Source organism: Schistocerca piceifrons, chromosome 7, assembly GCF_021461385.2.
Source record: "Schistocerca piceifrons isolate TAMUIC-IGC-003096 chromosome 7, iqSchPice1.1, whole genome shotgun sequence".
Lineage (NCBI taxonomy): Eukaryota > Metazoa > Arthropoda > Insecta > Orthoptera > Acrididae > Schistocerca > Schistocerca piceifrons.
Window position 1 is genome coordinate 521581039 of NC_060144.1, and position 13258 is coordinate 521594296.

General features: G+C 43.0%; 1 pseudogene; it reads left to right on the top strand.

The window, feature by feature from the left end:
* The first annotated feature begins 431 nt into the window (after positions 1–431).
* On the top strand, positions 432–549 carry LOC124709283 (annotated as a pseudogene).
* Positions 550–13258: the final 12709 nt, after the last annotated feature.

Below are 13258 nucleotides of genomic sequence, written 5' to 3' on the forward strand. Positions count from 1 at the left end.
CTCTACATTTAAACTCATGTTCCACAGTGACAGGGTAGCCAATGTTTCAATGTTCCATTTTCGAAGAGACCAAGACCACTGATTACTCACATTGGCAGTGCATATTGCACCCAGGTATATGATCACTATTTCGGTTTCCTAGGTGGTGGTCATCATGACATTCGATCGTTTCGACATTGTGTCTTTCATTTTTATACCTTCCAATGCATAAATACATGTGGAGCAAGGCTATTTACATGAATTAAAGCCATAGAGCACGGTTAGTGTGCACCATCAGATGTCATTTGGACAGGTGGAGGAATGGAATGATTTTCATACACCCAGGAGATCAGGTAAGTATCCTCATTCGTACACATTTTTGTTGTATTTACCTCAGTTTTATGTACTTTCCTTCAATCTTCGTAATTTTACCAGGTTCCCCATAATTTAAGTGCAACGGCCTTGCCGCAGTGTATACACCGGTTCCCGTGAGATCACCGAAGTTAAGCGCTGTCGGGCGTGGTCGGCACTTGGATGGGTGACCATCCAGGCCGCCATGCGCTGTTGCCATTTTTCGGGGTGCACTCAGCCTTGTGATGCCAATTGAGGAGCTACTCGACCGAATAGTAGCGGCTTCGGTCGAGAATACCATCTTACGACCGGGAGAGCAGTGTGCTGACCCCACGCCCCTCCTATCCGCATCCTCCACCGAGGATGACACGACGGTCGGATGGTCCCGGTACGCCACTCGTGGCCTGAAGACGGAGTCCTTTTTTTACCCCATAATTTAAACACATTTTACCCAATTACTCATGTTCCAAACCACCACTCTCAATGACTTGTCATGCCAACAAAATGTCTCATCGAGACGATCTTGTGATGCTATCAGCCAATGACATTGCAAGGTGATTCTCAATTTATGTATCATTGCTAAACCACCCAAATCCATTACCTTGCGAGTGCTATATACATGTGGACATGTCACGAACCCTGTTACAGTGCTTGCACCACGTAACACAATACTGTTTCTTAGTGTACAAAACAGTCATCAGAAGAGAGCAGTGGCCGATACATATTGGGGGGGGGGGGGGGGCGCCCTCCAATTGCGGGTCTGCCTGCATTGCCCCCGCACCGCCCCCGTCAGTCAGCTCGCACGCTACTCGTTCGTTTCTTTCATCAGTCGACTCGACTGAATCAAGCTAGCGAGTATGTGTACTTTCCTATAGCATGCGCGTCCACGTCATCGTATATTATACGTTTCCGTCTGGCACACAGATAGTTAACACATACCTGCGAGAAAAGTCACAGCCATTCTGGTTCTGTCAGTACATTATTCTGTCTGGCATTTGTTGGAGAAAAGACGCGAATATTCTACTGTTTTCTTGTACAGAGAACCATCGATGTGTAGCATTATAAATACGGACTATTCGCCGTATAGGAAGCTAGTTTACATTGAGAAGCAGAAATATTAAGACTGAAGAATGAATAAGTAAAAATCCCTAGTTGTAGCAAGTGCAAGGGTGAAGATTAGTCAAGAGTGAGAGTGATCAGTTGTTGTGAAGCATTAACAATAGTAATTCATAGTTATTATTATTACAAAACTTGTAATAATATATTTACTGATAACGTAACAGTAGTTTCTCACATGGGAAATTACTGACACGTATGTGTATAATTCATCACTTAAGGAAGAGAACCACAATTGTAACTTTTTTATATCCTAAGAAGGCATCGTCTTGTATATGTGTATAATCAGTTTAAATAAAACTTTCTTAAACGTTACATGTGACTTGATTATTTTTTATTACAGTAAAAGTAAAGTTAGCTCAAGTTATCTTTAGTCCCCCTCTTTGAGGTTTTTCTGTATCCGCCACTGGTAGAGAGGAGGCGAAAAAACTACATTCCCTACCCGAAACAGTTTATAAATCCGGTAAGATTTTCTTTCGACTTGCCATCTCGCCCTATGTGGGTGGGGTGGGTGGGTCACAAAGTATTCTTGCATTCGTGCATCCTGAGAAAAACTCTAGATGATCTCTCTGTGCATCTTGGAAGTGTTTCTCTATCTGTAACCAATCCTCCCTGCAACATTGTCTCCGATTTTATTTGAAACTTATCAGAAATAGTGCACAGTATACACCGCATTCGATGTCTAGTGAGGAAACAGAACTAGCTGATTCCACGTAATCAATACATTTCGATATTTTGCTTTTGGAAAGAGCATAACATCTGTGATGTTTAAAGCTTTCCCGGCGTACTGATTGTTCCATAAAAACACGGGAGAACTGCCGGATATCAGTAACTTCCTGCCACTACATTACAAGTTACTGATATCCGGCAGTTCCCCCGTGTTTTTATGGAACAGCGTAACATCCGTTCCAAACTGACACAACTTATTGATGCTAGTGATACAGACCGTTTTTCTCATACCAATACTGTAATTGCCATTTTGCAAAGACTGTTCCACGGCAATGTTACTCATGTCACCAATCCAATTACACACGACCTCTCTAGATGCATGCATGCTGAGGAGATTAACACTCCTTATTGGTTTATAGCAGACATGATCATGAAACAATTGAGAGTGTTGTGATGATATAACAGGCGGTTAAGAAGAAGAAAAAACGTATGATTTATGTGTGATGGAGCTCCAGATGAAGGAATTTGAAACATTTTATATAAATCACTTGTGCTATCGATTGTGCAGTACAGTTGCAGCGTTTGGATTTCATGCCCAGAAGGTACTAGAAACAGAGGAATGATTATAGAATATAAACACACACTCCTAAGGCTACACAGTTCTGCACTTAAACACGCTGATGCCAATATAGCATAATTTCCAAGCTGTAGTCTTGTGTGAAGTGTGGGCGCTATACACCTTCAGAAATCTATGTAGTGCATGTATAGCAAAGAATCTATTTTATTTCATTAGTGTAGACTGTAGTAGCTTTATCATCTTAAAGTTTGTGTCCATAGTGGTACAAAATTTGAGGGGTGGGTGTATGTGAGGTGTTGGCAATATATTTCCACACAAGTAATACATCGGAAAACCACACTGCTTTAACATTATAACGGATTTAAGTGCAGAACCCTGTAGCCTTAGGAGTGTGCGTTTATGTTCTATGATCAGTTCTCTCTTTCCACCACCTTCTTGGCATGGAATCCAAACAGCGCAAACAGTACTGCAGAATCGATAGCACAAGTGATTTACGTAAAATGTTTCAAACTTCTTCATTTGGAGCTCTATCATGCATAAACCATACATTTCTTCTTCTTAACCGCCGGTTATATCATCACAATACCCTCAGTTGTTTCAGGGTCATATCAACTATACACCAATAAGGAGTGCAAACCTCCTCAGCATGCATGCATCTAGAGAGATCGTGTGTAATTGGCTGGGTGACATGAGTAACATTGGTACGAAACAGTCTTTGCAGAACGGCAGTTATTTTTGGGTTATCAGTCTTCTGACTGATTTGATGCGGCCTGCCGCGAATCCCTTCCTGTCCCAACCTCTTCATCTCCGAGTAGCACTTAAAATCAATGTTCTCAATTATTTGTTGGATGTATTCCAGTCTCAGCCTTTCTCTACAGTTTTTGCCCTCTACAGCTCCCTTTAGTACCATGGAAGTCATTCCCTCACGTCTAAGATGTTCTGTTCCTGTCTCTCCTCCTCATCTGTGTTTTCTACATATTCCTTTCCTCTCTGATTAAGCACAGAACCTCCTCATTCCTAACCTTATCAGTCCACCTAATTCTATGCTCCATACATACATTTTCAGAATTTTCTTCCTCAAATTAAGGCCTATGTTTGCTACTAGTAGACTTCTCTTGGCCAGGAATGCCCTTTTTGCCAGTGCTAGTCTGATTTTAATGTCCTCCTTGCTAAATCCATCATTGGTTATTTTGCTGCCTAGGTAGCTGAATTCCTTAACTTCATCTACTTCATGACCATCAATCCTGATGTTAAGTTTCTCGCTCTTCTCATTTCTGCTACTTCTCATTACTTTCGTCTTCCTTCGATTTAATCTCAGTCCGTATTCTGTACTCATTAGATTCTTCATTCCATTTAGCAGATTATGTAATTCTTCTTCACTTTCACTCAGGACAGCAATGTCATCAGCAGTTACAGTATTGGTATGAGAACACAGGTCTATATCTCTAGCATCAATAGGCTGTATCAGTTTGGAACAGATGCTAAGCTCTTTCCGAAAGCAAAATATCGAAATGTATAGATTATGTGGAACCCAGCGCGTTCTGTTGCTTTATGAGACTTCGATTGTAGCGTATATTGTGCTCTACTTCTGACCAGTTTCTAATGAATTTGGAGACAATGTTGCACAGACGATTGGTTAAAGATAGAGAAACAGTTGCAAAATTCATAGAGAGATCATCTAGAGTTTTTTTCAGGATGCACGAATGCGAGAATACTTTGTGACCCATCAACATAGGGAGCGATGGCCAGTCGAAATAAAATCTTACCCAATTTGTAAAGTGTTTTGGCTAAGGAACGTAGTTTTTGCGCCTCCTCCCTGCTGATGGCTATTTCGTACACTAAGAAACAGTATTGTGATATGTGGTGTAAGCAGTGTAACAGGGTTCGTGACATGTCCACATGTATAAAGCAGTCGCAAGGTAATGACTGTGGTTGGTGTAGCAATCATACATAACTTGAGAATCACGCTGCAAGTCATTGGCTGAAAGCATCACGAGATCGACCGATGAGACGTTTCGTTGACATGACAAGTCGTCGAGAGTGGTGGTTTGGTACTCTAGTAACTGGATGGAATGCATTTAAATTATGGGAAACCTGGTAAAATTACGAATATTGAAGGAAAGTACATAAAACTGAGGCAAAAACGTGGATGAATGAGGGTACTTACATAGTCCCCTTGGAGTATGAAAATCATTCCATTCGTCCACCGGTGCGATTGACAACTGATGGTACACACTAGTCGAGCTCTATGGCTTTTAGTATCGAAAATACCCTTGCTCTACAGAGGGTTATGCATTGTAAGCCAAAAAAATGAAAGACGCAGTGTCCAAACAATTGGATGTCATGATGACCACCACCTTAGCAACAGAAAGAGTGATCGTATACCTGGCTGGAATATGCACCGAAAATATAAGAGATCAATGCTCTTGGTCTCTTCAAAAACGGAACATCTTGACGTGAGTTACCCTGTCAATGTAGAACATGAGAGTAAATGTAGAAGTTATCACATTTGGATAGCTCGTGTCTTCGACATTTTTGTCAATAATGAACACCACCTGTCTTTTATTTCAACCATCCTGTGTGTTGTGGAGCAGCTTACCTTACACTATGTGATGTCCAGCTTCCTGTAGAAGTCGATGGATTGAAACGTGTTAATTTCAGTTTAGCAGCCGACACAGGCCTCATTAGCATACTAGAATAACAAAATGCGTGGCTGTGTCCAAAACTGTACTCATACAATGCTTGGACGTGTTACGGCAAAAAGAAAAACAAAAGAAAGCAGTTTATCAAACTGCCTGTGACAACACAAGAGCTGTCTCTTGTAATTGATAGTCTGTGGGATATTGTTTTCCTACAGTGCAGGCACAACAACTTAACACAAAGCTGTGCAGGCGACTACGATCACTGGTCACCTGCTCTAATGGACCAAAATATGTAGTTTTAATGGGATCATCACCTATGGTCAATTTCAAGGCACACACAGTATTTGTTTTGGACATATTGGAAAAGATAGACTCAGTAGAGCCCTATCGGATTCACTACAAGGTGACCATAGCGAAGCTTTTACAGTTCGTATACTCTGTTGGATGTTATAAAAATAATGAGAGAGAGACAGCGGGAAAGAGAGAGGGAGGGAGAGAGAGAGAGAGAGAGAGAGAGAGCGAGAGAGAGAGAGAGAGAGAGAGAGAGACACTATGCTATCAATCAAAATTCTGATGCCAATAAATAGTGATATATCTAGTGTAGTAATCACAGGGATAGATTAAGGGGATTAGGAGCTGTGCATTGGAAATTTGTAGGCAGTCATTCGACATCAATCAATTGTAGGTGTCATGCTCCTGAATTGTCTTGTGCAGTCTGTGTATACCCTGTGCGCATCTACCTAGTCAGTGATGGATGGGGGAATACACAGCACTATAATTATCAGTACACTGCTGTAGAAACATGATGGAATTTGACAGAATTAGCAGGGACCTGTGACGTAGTGAGGAATATCTCTCGCTCATCAAAATCAGTTGGATTCAGATGCTATATATAGAAGACTAGGAGATTCGTGAGAATATGACAGGTAAGCATATACTCTGACAATAGGGCAGTTGAGGCGTGTGCTCTATACCACTTCTTCTAAGTGTTATGGGCGCACATAGAGTATTACAATAGAGCACTGCTGTCGCAACATTATGGGATTTCGAGAGAATTAGCAGAGGTCTGTGACTTTTTGGGAGTATCAGTTCTTCTTGCTCCGGCATACACCGACTATCATGTAAGGATGTACATAACATAAACAAAAGACATGAGGTCTTTTAATTGTAATTATACCCTTTATTAATCGCCAAAAATGTGATAATAACTACATGGTGGGAGGGTTTTGCTAATGGGAAGCTATGGTAGGTAATCCAAAACGACACCCAGCTGGAGTGAATGTGGACATACCATAATTTTTCAGATGGTATACACTTACAAATGATAATCACGCTACTTGTCGGGAATGGTACGTTGCTGGAACGTTAAATTCCCGTTTTATTAGTTTATTTTTTCCGGTAGAAGTATTGCGAGCCCACTCCAGTCAATCCCCTGCACTGTCTCCTGCAAACTGTTTAAGGACATAGCGCAACTGAGCTGAAATGTGAAATTCTCAGCCGTGGGGAGAGGCCATGCTGTTAGAAGCACCATGTCATGGATTGCGCGGCCCCTCCCGCTGGAGGTTCAAGTCCTCCCTCAGGCATGGGTGTGTGTGTTGCTCTTAGTGTAAGTTAGTTTAAGTTGTGTTTAAGTCTAGGGACCGATGACCTTAGCAGTTTGGTCCCTTAGGAATTCACACATATTTGAACATTTTTTGAAATTCTCACTACCATTTCCAGCCATCCCCAATGTAATGGATTTCCCACCAAACTGTGCTAATATCCATAAACAGGATGCAAGGAGAATCCAGAAGGGGAGAAGAGTAGGGTTTAGAAACCAGGTGGTTGTAGAGTGGAATCCTGGATAGCCACAGAATTTCCTGCCAAATACGCCAATCCTAGTATCTACCAACAGGAAGCAAGGAGAGACTGACACAGAGGGTATCGATTTAATTAGGTAGTCAATGAATCTGATTTAGAAGGAGTAGCACAAATGGGCCACTTCCAAGACATCCACAGCCCAATATTTTATGATGGCTGGGGATTTACCAGGCTGCTTTGTTCAGGACAAAAGTGAGGTTAGTGTGCATTCCAGTTGCATGTACAGACATTCTTTGCTGCAGCCACTTGAGAGAGAAAGAGAGGGAGAGAGAGAGAGAGAGAGAGAGAGAGAGAGAGGGAGAGAGAGAGAGAGAGAGAGAGTTAGCATGCGTTTGACAGGAATTTTCCAGATATCAATAGCAAAGAGTTGCCATCACTTAACACATTGCCTGACAGGTAGTAACCGGAGGGGTGAGGAGATGGGAGGAGGAGATTGGAGGGAGGAGGGGTAGGGAAGTTGCTTCTCCCAGCGTCGTAATCATACATTGGTACATACAAGACATTGGATATATGACGACTGTTTCTCCTGCAAACTGCAATATTCCAATCAATCAATGTGATGAGGTATTTCCTGCCAAATATGCAAGCAATCAATCAACAGTGCCTGACTATTCTGAGGAACTGATTCGTTGTGGGATCAATGGAGTAATTACTTTGACCTAACTGACCCAGCCTCCACCAGTGGGATTTGAGGTGACACCATTAGAGTGGAGGTACAGCAATTGAGTTATTTCACACCAGGGAGGAGTCGTGTCTCCCACAAACTGATTAAATAAAGAATACGTGGCAACCGATTATTGACACTGATTTGAATTTCATGTCATGAGATCCATACTCTCCAGCACAGGCTGAGTCTTTTTCCCGCCAGTTTCCATTTGGGGGATGGGTGGGGGGGATTTCCTAGGAGGGGGAAAGTGGCTCAGAACCGAACAAGTGTCCCTTTTCTGAGAAGGGATGGGTGAGGAGGAGGGGAAGTGGGATGGGTGGTAGCTTTCTCAGAAGTACTGATTATCCCCAGGGGTCAAAAATCAATTAACATAACACTAGGTATTCCCGGGAATCATAAACCACTTAGCACAAAATTAGGTTAAAGGGAAGAAGAGGGGCGGTTTAATTGATCAATATAATTAATTGGCATATAAATTTGATATCAACAGTGAACCAGAATGAACGCTACCCTACTACTTGTGCATATTGCTATCCCATGAATTTTGTTGTCTCGGTGTATATTGGAAAGGATAGCATTTACAACTCATTCAGTAATTAAGAAATATGAAGTGCTACACAATATCTTGAACAGCAGAATATTATATGAACCTCCAAATTTATTTAGAAGTTTTCAGATGCTGAACCATCTTTTGAAAATTATTATAACAAAAGAAGAGTTCCTATTTATGAGAGGCCATTGCGTCTCTGCACGTTCTCTGGCCCAGTGCTTTAATTGAACTTAAGTGCATACATTGCAGTAGCCTTAATGTGATAGCCTGCACATATCTCCAGATGAATGGAACAAAGTTCTACATATTCCCATTGACGGTTCAAAACTCGCATCAGAAGGTAACATGCTTGTGCTTTCTTATGTCCAAGAATCTGTCATGTTGAGCAGTGTAAGAGTCTTTCATCAGCATTTTCATATCAGGCTGAAGCAGTACCAGTCATGGCGGTCATTAACTACTCTTTAACCCAGAATGACGAAAGGATCGTAATAATTGCTGATTCTAAAAGCATCTTTACATCAACATCTAAATCTACATCAGTACTCTGCAAACCACTGTAAGGTCCATGGCAGAGGGTACCCAGTTATTAGGGTTTCTTCCTGTCCGTTCACATATGGAGAGTAGGAAGAGTGATTGTTCGAATGCCTCTGTGCATGCAGTAATTGTTGTTGTTGTTGTTGTGGTCTTCAGTCCGGAGACTGGTTTGATGCAGCTCTCCATGCTACTCTATCCTGTGCAAGCTTCTTCATCTCCCAGTACTTACTGCAACCCACATCCTTCTGAATCTGCTTAGTGTATTCATCTCTTGGTCTCCCTCTATGATTTTTACCCTCCACGCTGCCCTCCAATGCTAAATTTGTGATCCCTTGGTGCCTCAGAACATGTCCTACTAACCGGTCCCTTCTTTTTGTCGAGTTGTGCCACATACTCCTCTTCTCCCCAATTCTATTCAATACTTCATCATTAGTTATGTGATCTACCCATCTAATCTTCAGCATTCTTCTGTAGCTCCACATTTCGAAAACTTCTATTCTCTTCTTGTCCAAACTATTTATTGTCCATGTTTCACTTCCATACATGGCTACACTCCGTACAAATACTTTCAGAAACGACTTCCTGACACTTAAATCTACACTCCTGGAAATTGAAATAAGAACACCGTGAATTCATTGTCCCAGGAAGGGGAAACTTTATTGACACATTCCTGGGGTCAGATACATCACATGATCACACTGACAGAACCACAGGCACATAGACACAGGCAACAGAGCATGCACAATGTCGGCACTAGTACAGTGTATATCCACCTTTCGCAGCAATGCAGGCTGCTATTCTCCCATGGAGACGATCGTAGAGATGCTGGATGTAGTCCTGTGGAACGGCTTGCCATGCCATTTCCACCTGGCGCCTCAGTTGGACCAGCGTTCGTGCTGGACGTGCAGACCGCGTGAGACGACGCTTCATTCAGTCCCAAACATGTTCAATGGGGGACAGATACGGAGATCTTGCTGGCCAGGGTAGTTGACTTACACCTTCTAGAGCACGTTGGGTGGCACGGGATACATGCGGACGTGCATTGTCCTGTTGGAACAGCAAGTTCCCTTGCCGGTCTAGGAATGGTAGAACGATGGGTTCGATGACGGTTTGGATGTACCGTGCACTATTCAGTGTCCCCTCGACGATCACCAGTGGTGTACGGCCAGTGTAGGAGATCGCTCCCCACACCATGATGCCGTGTGTTGGCCCTGTGTGCCTCGGTCGTATGCAGTCCTGATTGTGGCGCTCACCTGCACGACGCCAAACACGCATACGACCATCATTGGCATCAAGGCAGAAGCGACTCTCATCGCTGAAGACGACACGTCTCCATTCGTCCCTCCATTCACGCCTGTCGCGACACCACTGGAGGTGGGCTGCACGATGTTGGGGCGTGAGCGGAAGACGGCCTAACGGTGTGCGGGACCATAGCCCAGCTTCATGGAGACGGTTGCGAATGGTCCTCGCCGATACCCCAGGAGCAACAGTGTCCCTAATTTGCTGGGAAGTGGCGGTGCGGTCCCCTACGGCACTGCGTAGGATCCTACAGTCTTGGCGTGCATCCGTGCGTCGCTGCGGTCCGGTCCCAGGTCGACGGGCACGTGCACCTTCCGCCGACCACTGGCGACAACATCGATGTACTGTGGAGACCTCACGCCCCACGTGTTGAGCAATTCGGCGGTACGTCCACCCGGCCTCCCGCATGCCCACTATACGCCCTCGCTCAAAGTCCGTCAACTGCACATACGGTTCACGTCCACGCTGTCGCGGCATGCTACCAGTGTTAAAGACTGCGATGGAGCTCCGTATGCCACGGCAAACTGGCTGACACTGACGGCGGCGGTGCACAAATGCTGCGCAGCTAGCGCCATTCGACGGCCAACACCGCGGTTCCTGGTGTGTCCGCTGTGCCATGCGTGTGATCATTGCTTGTACAGCCCTCTCGCAGTGTCCGGAGCAAGTATGGTGGGTCTGACACACCGGTGTCAATGTGTTCTTTTTTCCATTTCCAGGAGTGTATACTCGGTGTTAACGAATTTCTCTTCTTCAGAAACGCTTTCCTTGCCATTGCCATTCTACATTCTATATCTTCTCTACTTCGACCATCACCAGTTATTTTGCTTCCCAAATAGCAAAACTCCGTTACTACTTTAAGTGCCTCATTTCCTAATCTAATTCCCTCAACATCACTCGACTTAAGTTGACTACATTCCATTATCCTCGTTTTGCTTATGTTGATGTTCGTCTTATATCCTCCTTTCAAGACACTGTCCATTCCGTTCAACTGCTCTTCCAAGTCCTTTGCTGTCTCTGATAGAATTACAATGTCATCGGCGAACCTCAAAGTTTTTATTTTTTCTCCATGGATTTTAATACCTACTCCGAATTTTTCTTTTGTTTTCTTTACTTCTTGCTCAATATACAGATTGAATGACATCAGGGAGAGACTACAGCCCTGTCTCACTCCCTTCCCAACCACTGCTTCCCTTTCATACCCCTCGACTCTTATAACTGCCATCTGGTTTCTGTACAAATTGTAAATAGCCTTTCGCTCCCTGTATTTTACCCCTGCCACCTTTAGAATTTGAAAGAGAGTATTCCAGTCAACATTGTCAAAAGCATTCTCTAAGTCTACAAATGCTAGAAACGTAGGTTTGCCTTTCCTTAATCTTTCTTCTAAGATAAGTCGTAAGGTCAGTATTGCCTCATGTGTTCCAATATTTCTACGGAATCCAAACTGATCTTCCCCGAGGTCGGCTTCTACTAGTTTTTCCATTCGTCTGTAAAGAATTCGCGTTAGTATTTTGCTGCTGTGACTTATTAAGCTTATAGTTCGGTAATTGTCACATCTATCAACACTTGCTTTCTTTGGGATTGGAATTATTATATTCTTCTTGAAGTCTGAGGGTATTTCGCCTGTCTCATACATCTTGCTCACCAGATGGTAGAGTTTTGTCAGGACTGGCTCTCCCAAGGCCATCACTAGTTCTAATGGAATGTTGTCTACTCCCAGGGCCTTGTTTTGACTCAGCTCATTCAGTGCTCTGTCAAACTCTTCACGCAGTATCTTATCTCCCATTTCAGTATCATCTACATCCTCTTCTATTTCCATAATATTGTCCTCAAGGAGATCGCCCTTGTATAGACCCTCTATATACTACTTCCACCTTTCTGCTTTCCCTTCTTTGCTTAGAACTGGGTTTCCATCTGAGCTCTTGATATTCATACAAGTGGTTCTCTTTTCTCCAAAGGTCTCTTTAATTTTCCTGTAGGCAGTATCTATCTTACCCCTAGTAAGATAAGCCTCTACATCCTTACATTTGTCCTCTAGCCATCCCTGCTTAGCCATTTTGCACTTCCTGTGGATATCATTTTTGAGACGTTTGTATTCCTTTTTGCCTGCTTCATTTACTGCATTTTTATATTTTCTCCTTTCGTCAATTAAGTTCAATATTTCTTCTGTTACCCAAGGAGTTCTACCAGCCCTCGTCTTTTTACCTACTTGATCCTCTGCTGCCTTCACTACTTCATCCCTCAGAGCTACCCATTCTTCTTCTACTGTACTTCTTTCCCGCATTCCTGTCAATTGTTCCCTTATGCTCTCCCTGAAACTCTGTACAGCCTCTGGTTCTTTCAGTTTATCCAGGTCATTCTCATCTTAACCTGACAATCCCTATGTGAGCGATATGTAGGGGGTTATAGTATATTCCTAGAGTAATCATTTAAAGCTGGTTCTTGAAACTTTGTTAGTAGACTTTGTTGGGATAGTTTACGTCTATCTTGAAGAGTCTTCCAGTTCAGTTCGTTCAGTATCTCTGAGACACTCTGCCGTGGTTTAAGCAAACCTGCGATCATTTATGCTGCCCTTCTCTGTATATGTTCAATACCCCCCACCAGCCCTATCCGAAATGGATCCACACACTTGAGCAATATCGTAGAACTGATCGCACAAGTGATTTGTAAGCAATCTACTTTGTGGATTGATGCGCTTCCCCAGCATTCTACCAATAACCCAAAGTCTACCACCTGCTTTAAATAAGTCTGAACCTATGTGATCATTCCATTTCATATCTCTACGAAGTGCTACACCCAGATATTTGTATGAATTGGCTGATTCCAACAGTGACTCATTGATTTTATAGTCATAGGGTACTATGTGTTTCATTTTGTGAAATTCAGAATTTTACATTTCTGCCAATCTCTGCACGATGTTGAAATCTTATCAAGGGCTGACTGAATAGTTATGCAGCTTCTCTCAAATAGTACTTCATTATAGATAACTGCATTATCTGCAAAAAGCCTGATTTTAC